This window comes from Parus major, chromosome 13 (assembly GCF_001522545.3).
Source record: "Parus major isolate Abel chromosome 13, Parus_major1.1, whole genome shotgun sequence".
Lineage (NCBI taxonomy): Eukaryota > Metazoa > Chordata > Aves > Passeriformes > Paridae > Parus > Parus major.
The window spans coordinates 365,065-371,202 of NC_031782.1; positions in this window are offsets into that span (position 1 = coordinate 365,065).

The following is a 6,138-nucleotide window of genomic DNA, read 5'->3' on the forward strand; positions in this document are numbered from 1 at the left end:
GGGCCGGGCCGGGCCGGGCTCGCAGCTCCCTCCCACCGGGGGGAACGGGCGCGTTGTGGCGAATCTGCCTGCCCTGATTTATGATAAAACATTTAAAGGAAATCATTTATATTTCAGAGGCCCTAAATAGCTGCATGAAAGTTTTATCTGAAGTGGCACCGCTTTAAAGGCGGCCCGGCTTGCTGGAAGTAATTAATAGAGGGATAAATTTCAGGTCTTTGTTTTGGTCTGGTTTTAACCCTCCCTTTATTCAGCGCTGTCTGCTAACGCCAGTGAACAAGAAGATGCGAAGGGTGGATGCAGAGCCCGATTAGCTCCTGCTCGGCAGAGTCCGACTCGCCGGCCCCGGCTCCGAGGGTGTTCGCACAAGATTGGCAGCTTTTTCCGTCTCTCTGCTGTTGCCTCTTTCTCTCCCAAGTGAGGAGAAGCTGCGGGGGACCCCGCACCCTCCTCTGCTCCCGTTGTCACTGCACAGAACGTTGTCACTGTTCACTGCCACAGCCGAGCATCCCCTGTGTGCCCTGGGCTGCTGTCACAGCTTCCAGGGTCCCTCTCCAGCCCGTCCCAGGACACCTCCCCTGGCCTCCCGCTTTAAACACGGTCCTTCCCCCCCTCCCACAGCAGCCGGGCTGGGCAGCACAGCTGCTGAGCTCCCTTTAATTAATGCTGTAAAATATTGATGCTCCTGGCCCCGTCTGCTGCCGTTACACCTTACAGCCGGGGGAGAGGAGTCCAGAGGATAAACAATAACAACTTAAGGGAGCCCAGATGGTTTGCCATCAGAAACTGTCTGCAGACTCAAAGGTGTCACAGCAATAGATTTCAGAGATCATTCACCTACTGGTAAATAATTAATGGCATTTCTGGAAGAAAAAACCCAAACACATACCCTGATGAAACATTGCTCGTGACTCATTGGAAATCTGAAGGCAAAAGTCAGATTAAAAGCGTGTGCTATTTTATCCTTTGTCACAGTTCATGGATTGTTATCCGTTTTCCCAATCCATCAAAATATTCTGTTCCTATTTAGATTTTAATTTGAATTCCATCACAGAGTGGTGCCAATGGGGTGTTGGTTTCATTGTATTAACTCAATTTAGTTTAAAAAATATGGTGACACGGGACTGATGGGAAGTTTGAAGTAAAGCCATGAGTTATTTAATTCACAATTCATGCTGGTACCCTCTCTGCCACGGACTGGGAGCAGCACTATGTGTTACAGTCACAACCTGACAGAACTCACCTCTTTAAATGTTCTTCAGCTGCTGTTTAGAACAACCACACGATGTCCTGCCCACCTGGCTCCTGCAGAGGAGGCAGCTGAAGCACGCCCAGCTCACACAGGGACACCTCCCTGCCGGGGAGCACCTTCACCCCCTTCTGCTCCTGCTTTGGAGCCTCTGCTCCCCTCCCCAGCTCCCCTGGAGGCCTGGCCAGGTCTCACTCTTGTGCCCTTGTGTTCGTCTTCACTGCGGATCTAGAAAAGAAATCCTGCTTCCAGACCCGAGTCAAGATTTCTGTGATAAAATAAATTCTGCTGCTAGAACGTAGCCAGTTATCAAATTCATAGAATCAGGATGGTTTGGGTCGGAAGGGGTCATCTCTAGGCTTTGCTGAACCTCAGGAGGTTCCATGGGCCTGGTCCATGTGGAGGAAGAGAACTGGAGCTGACTCTGGAAAGTTCCTTTAGACCCTGAGCTTGCACAGCACATTTCCAGCACCCCAAAGTTGTGAGCCACGCTGCACCCCGGATGATATGGTTGTTCCACTGCACAATCTGATCAAGGAAATATCTCGAGTTACCCAGACAGTCAATTATTCATCAGCTAAATGGCCAAGCATCAATTACCTGGCCTGATTCTCTTATTCATTAAGGAGATTGAAGAACCCGCCCTAACAGAGCAAAAAAAAAAAAAAAAGTTGCTAAGTTACAGGAGCTGTCTGTGGCTGAGGCAGTGTCAGGCGTCCAAGGGAAAGGGTCTGGCCCTGGGGAAGTCTCTGAGTGTCAGCAGGTCCTCCAGAGCACTTGTTTTTGTGGAGCCTGTTCCACTGCAGGAACGGCCTTAGGGAGAGCAGCTCGGGGTCTGGCTGTGCCCTCTGTGGTTCCAGGGGGTCTGAAAGGCAGTTTTGCAGAAGAACTCGGAGGGTTAAAGGGAGGGGCCAGGACAGGACCCCCATTGCTCTGGGAAGTTTTTAATACAGGTGGGGGTGGGATGGAAATCGTTTCAAAGAGCACAGCTGCCAGTGGCACCCCAGCAAGGACAGGCTTCCTCTGCTGACAGGGAGCACTTGCAGGTCCACCCCACAAAAACCCACCAGAGAGAGCTCCAGAGTGTTGGGCTGATTGCTGAACTTCCTTCTGAGGAGAGGGAAGGGGAAGCATTTGGGGCCTGTGCACTGCTTCAGATTAAATTAGAAATGCTTTCTCTCCTCTTGTATAATTAAAATCCAAGCAGAGCTTTGCTGGCTGCAGAGGGGCTCTCAGGGAACAAAGCCTTGGGCACGTCCTTGGCCTCAGGCGGTGGCACAGGTGGCTCCAGGGGCTGAGCGGGTGTTTGTGGGTGTTAATCCCAGACCAAACCCCAAAGCCTTGGCTTTAGTAGAGCATTGTGGCCACATGAGAACACAAGAAGTGCTGGAGCTGTGCTGCAGCTTTGCTGTGCTGGGTTACAGGCCAGGACAAACAGCCTTGTTCAGCAGCAGCAGGTGGAAAGCTCATCCAACTTAGTTTTGAATTTTTCAGGAAACAAGGTTTTGATTTGAGGTCCCAGGAAAACAGGAGAGAGAGAGAGAGAGAGAGAGAGAGAGAAAACCCTCTCCTGGGAGGGGTGTTCTTGTAATGTACATGAATTATAGAACTGGTTACTTGTATCATTCACTGAAAATAAAATTGTAATAAAGGACACATCAGTCCTTCATCAGAACAAACCTGCATCCCCTTCCTGCCAGAGAGGATGGGAACAAACGGGGCAGTGCTTCCCAGGGCTGGAACCGAACACTAAGCCGCCAGGCATCTCATTATATTTGCTCTTAATTCTAGAAATACATCTAAATGCATCTAACAGGACTCTGCCACAAGAAGTTAATGAGGAACAAACATTAATTATTCATGCCCTGAAACAGTAGATCTCCTAATGTTTTTTGCTAATCAACAAGTGAAACAGCTGTATTTTTGTCAGGGCAATTCTGGGGGGACAGAAGAACAACACTGGCATGTTGTTCTGCCCCCAAAGTCTCACCCTCTAACTCAGTGAAGGGTATTTGTTCCCAGAGCAGCAAAGGTGCCAGAAGTGTGTGAGCACGAGCAGTTTGGCCCTGCACTGCCCAGGAGCAGCAGCTGTGCAGGCTCACAGCGTGCTCCTGCAGCCAGGGATGCTGACGGCCGGGTTTGGCCAGGGATGGCCCGGGAAGCACGGACAGAGGGAAGGCGCAGTCCGCTCCCAAAGCCAGTGACAGCTCAGACTGTTTAAAGTCAGAGTTAACTCCCTCTGGGTGCCGACACCAGCTGGGAGTGAGGCTGCTCCAGGAGTCCCCCGCACTCCTCTGCGACCCGCAGGTAACCCGAAGTCACCTGGAGCAGCAAAAGGGAAGAGGGGATGGAAGTGTTGTCTGACAGAGCTTTCACCACCAGAGAGCACACAGAGGTCTGTCATGTCGAGTTGACTCCAAGTAATTTTCACATGAATTACCAAAGAAATGTATAATTTATCAGTGTTTAAATAAATCACTGGCAGGAGTGCTCTAAGGTTTTGGGCGCAGGATGGGCTATAATTAACTCCCACGTCACGGGGCGCAGGGCTGCTCCAGCAGTGCCACGCGCCACCATCGAGGTACAAAAGCAATTCGGCTCCTAAAAATAAGATGTACGACAGCAGAGCAGGCAAAGCCCCGAGCTGGGGCGATGCTGGTGCCCTGGGCTGGTCCATGGGGCCAGGACAGCCCCGCAGTGCCCAGCCTGGCCCCGGCTCTGCGGGGAACGGGACCCCGATGGAGGCTCTTGTCCCCAGCCACCCACAGCTGGCACAGGGCCACCGAGTGCTGCCAGGCACCTGCTGCACTGACAGGGGTCACTGCTCCTGCCCGGGGCTCCCCTCTGGCCCCGGGCACTCGCCTCTGCCCCAGCGGAGGCACCAAGTGCTGACAGCCCCTGCTGTCATGGGCTCTGCTCGGGCTGAAGTCTCTTCACCAGCTCAAACCTATTTTTGAACTTCAAATCCCACAGATGTTTGTGACAAAAACCGTGTTTTCCAGATGCCATGAAAAGGTAGTGAAAAACCCTGCTCATTTTTTGGTGGGAAAAAGGGGAAGCTGCAGGTGAAGGAGACATCTGGCAACGTGGCACATGAGGCTTTACCCTGGCCCCTCTCAGCCCTGCCTTGCTTCTCCCTGCACCCAGCATCCCACAGGGATCAGCCTGCCTGAGACTACTGAGCAGTCATTGGAAATTGTCTGTGGAATGATCCTGGGGAGACAGAGAAAGAAAGTGCTCTAGTTTACGTGTTTAGGTTTTGATCATCACAACTGTACGTCTGTCGTGGAATAAAGCGGTAGAAGCATATAAAAATCTCCAGGGAAACATCAGACAAACTTATTTTTCCCTTCTGAACACCCCTTGTGTCAGTGATCTCGTCAGTAAAGGCCCAGACATGTCACACAACCTGCTCCAGAGGACAGAACTGGGTCCCACATTTCCAGAGACGAGTTAAAATTAGATTGCCACCTTTGGGAACCCTCTCCAGAAGTCAGTGCTGCATTCCATACAGCCTCGACTGGAGACAACAAAGAGATTTCTTGGCCTGACAACTGCACCAGCAATTTACCTTTTATGTGACTCATCCCTTCAAATAGTTCCTGTAGATATTTGCTCCTTTCCAAGGGGCAGGATTGTGGCCCACGGCTGGGGAAAGAGCTGTCCCACCACCCTACAATGCTGCTGCTGTGCTCAGGCAACTCTCAGATGACACTTGGAATGGTTGGGGGAAAAAATACATCCAAAGCCACACACACACACACAAATGCTACTCCTCTTCCAATTTTTTATACACCCTTTTTCCATTAAAATGAATTTTAATTGTGTAGGGAAGCAGCAAGTGCTTTGGCCACTAAACCTTTCCTGCACCACGTCAGGATCTGTCTCCTAAAGGACACTGCTGCTTCCTGCAGGACAAGGCTGGTTGTTGGCTGTGGACAGAAAAAGGGTCTGGGGCAGATTCTGAAGTTGAACTCCTGGCCCTGAGGTGTCTCAAAGCCACAGGTTTGTCATGGGGAGGCTCTTCTGCAGCACAGCAGAGAAACATGGGTTTTATATCACCCTCCAGCACCTGGACACAGCAGGTACAAGGGGGGCTTGCAGGAGGGAATAACAGGAACTGGCAAAAGGGCCAAAGAGCAAGAATAAAGATAATAATAGAGTAATAATTAACTTTCACCCCAATCTGCAAGGGAGTCAGGACTGGCAGGTGTGTCCTGCCAGGATTTGCATCCAATTGTCCAAAACACTGCAAACCTGTAGGAGATTGGGAACCCACCCCGGACCATACAGCTTCCTCCAGCTTCTGTTAAACCCTGAAAAACAGAAACAGCCTTTACTGGACCCCCTGCACCCCATCTCCTCCCCATCCATTTACCTGCCTGAACCTGCTCTGTTCCAGAGCACTCAGGCACTTGGAAGATTTCTCTCTCAGCTCTGACCTAAACCAAACCCACACACAGGTTACACACAGGTTACACACACGTTACACACACATAAATCCCCCTTCACACACCCACTTCCCCCCAAAGAAGTGATAATGCTCTTTTTCTGGGAGTTGTAATTTTTTTGAATGGTTCTCCTTCCCATTTATTTCAGTTAGAATTTTGTCTTTTCTAAATCTTGAACCATTCCATACTATAACTTTATTGCAAAAAAGTCAACATGCATCTTAGAAATTTGGCTTGTAATCAATAAAACAAACATTACATATATGAATTTTAATGTGTAAACAATTAGAAATTCAACAATATCGGCTATTATCCTATTACACAAGGTCACAATCTGTAAAAACTATAGTACAAGGTTACTATACACCAAGAGGAGCTCTGTTCCTTTTCACATGATTTTGTTAGAGGGGTGCTTTCCTAAGCAGGTGCCTGGTTCCA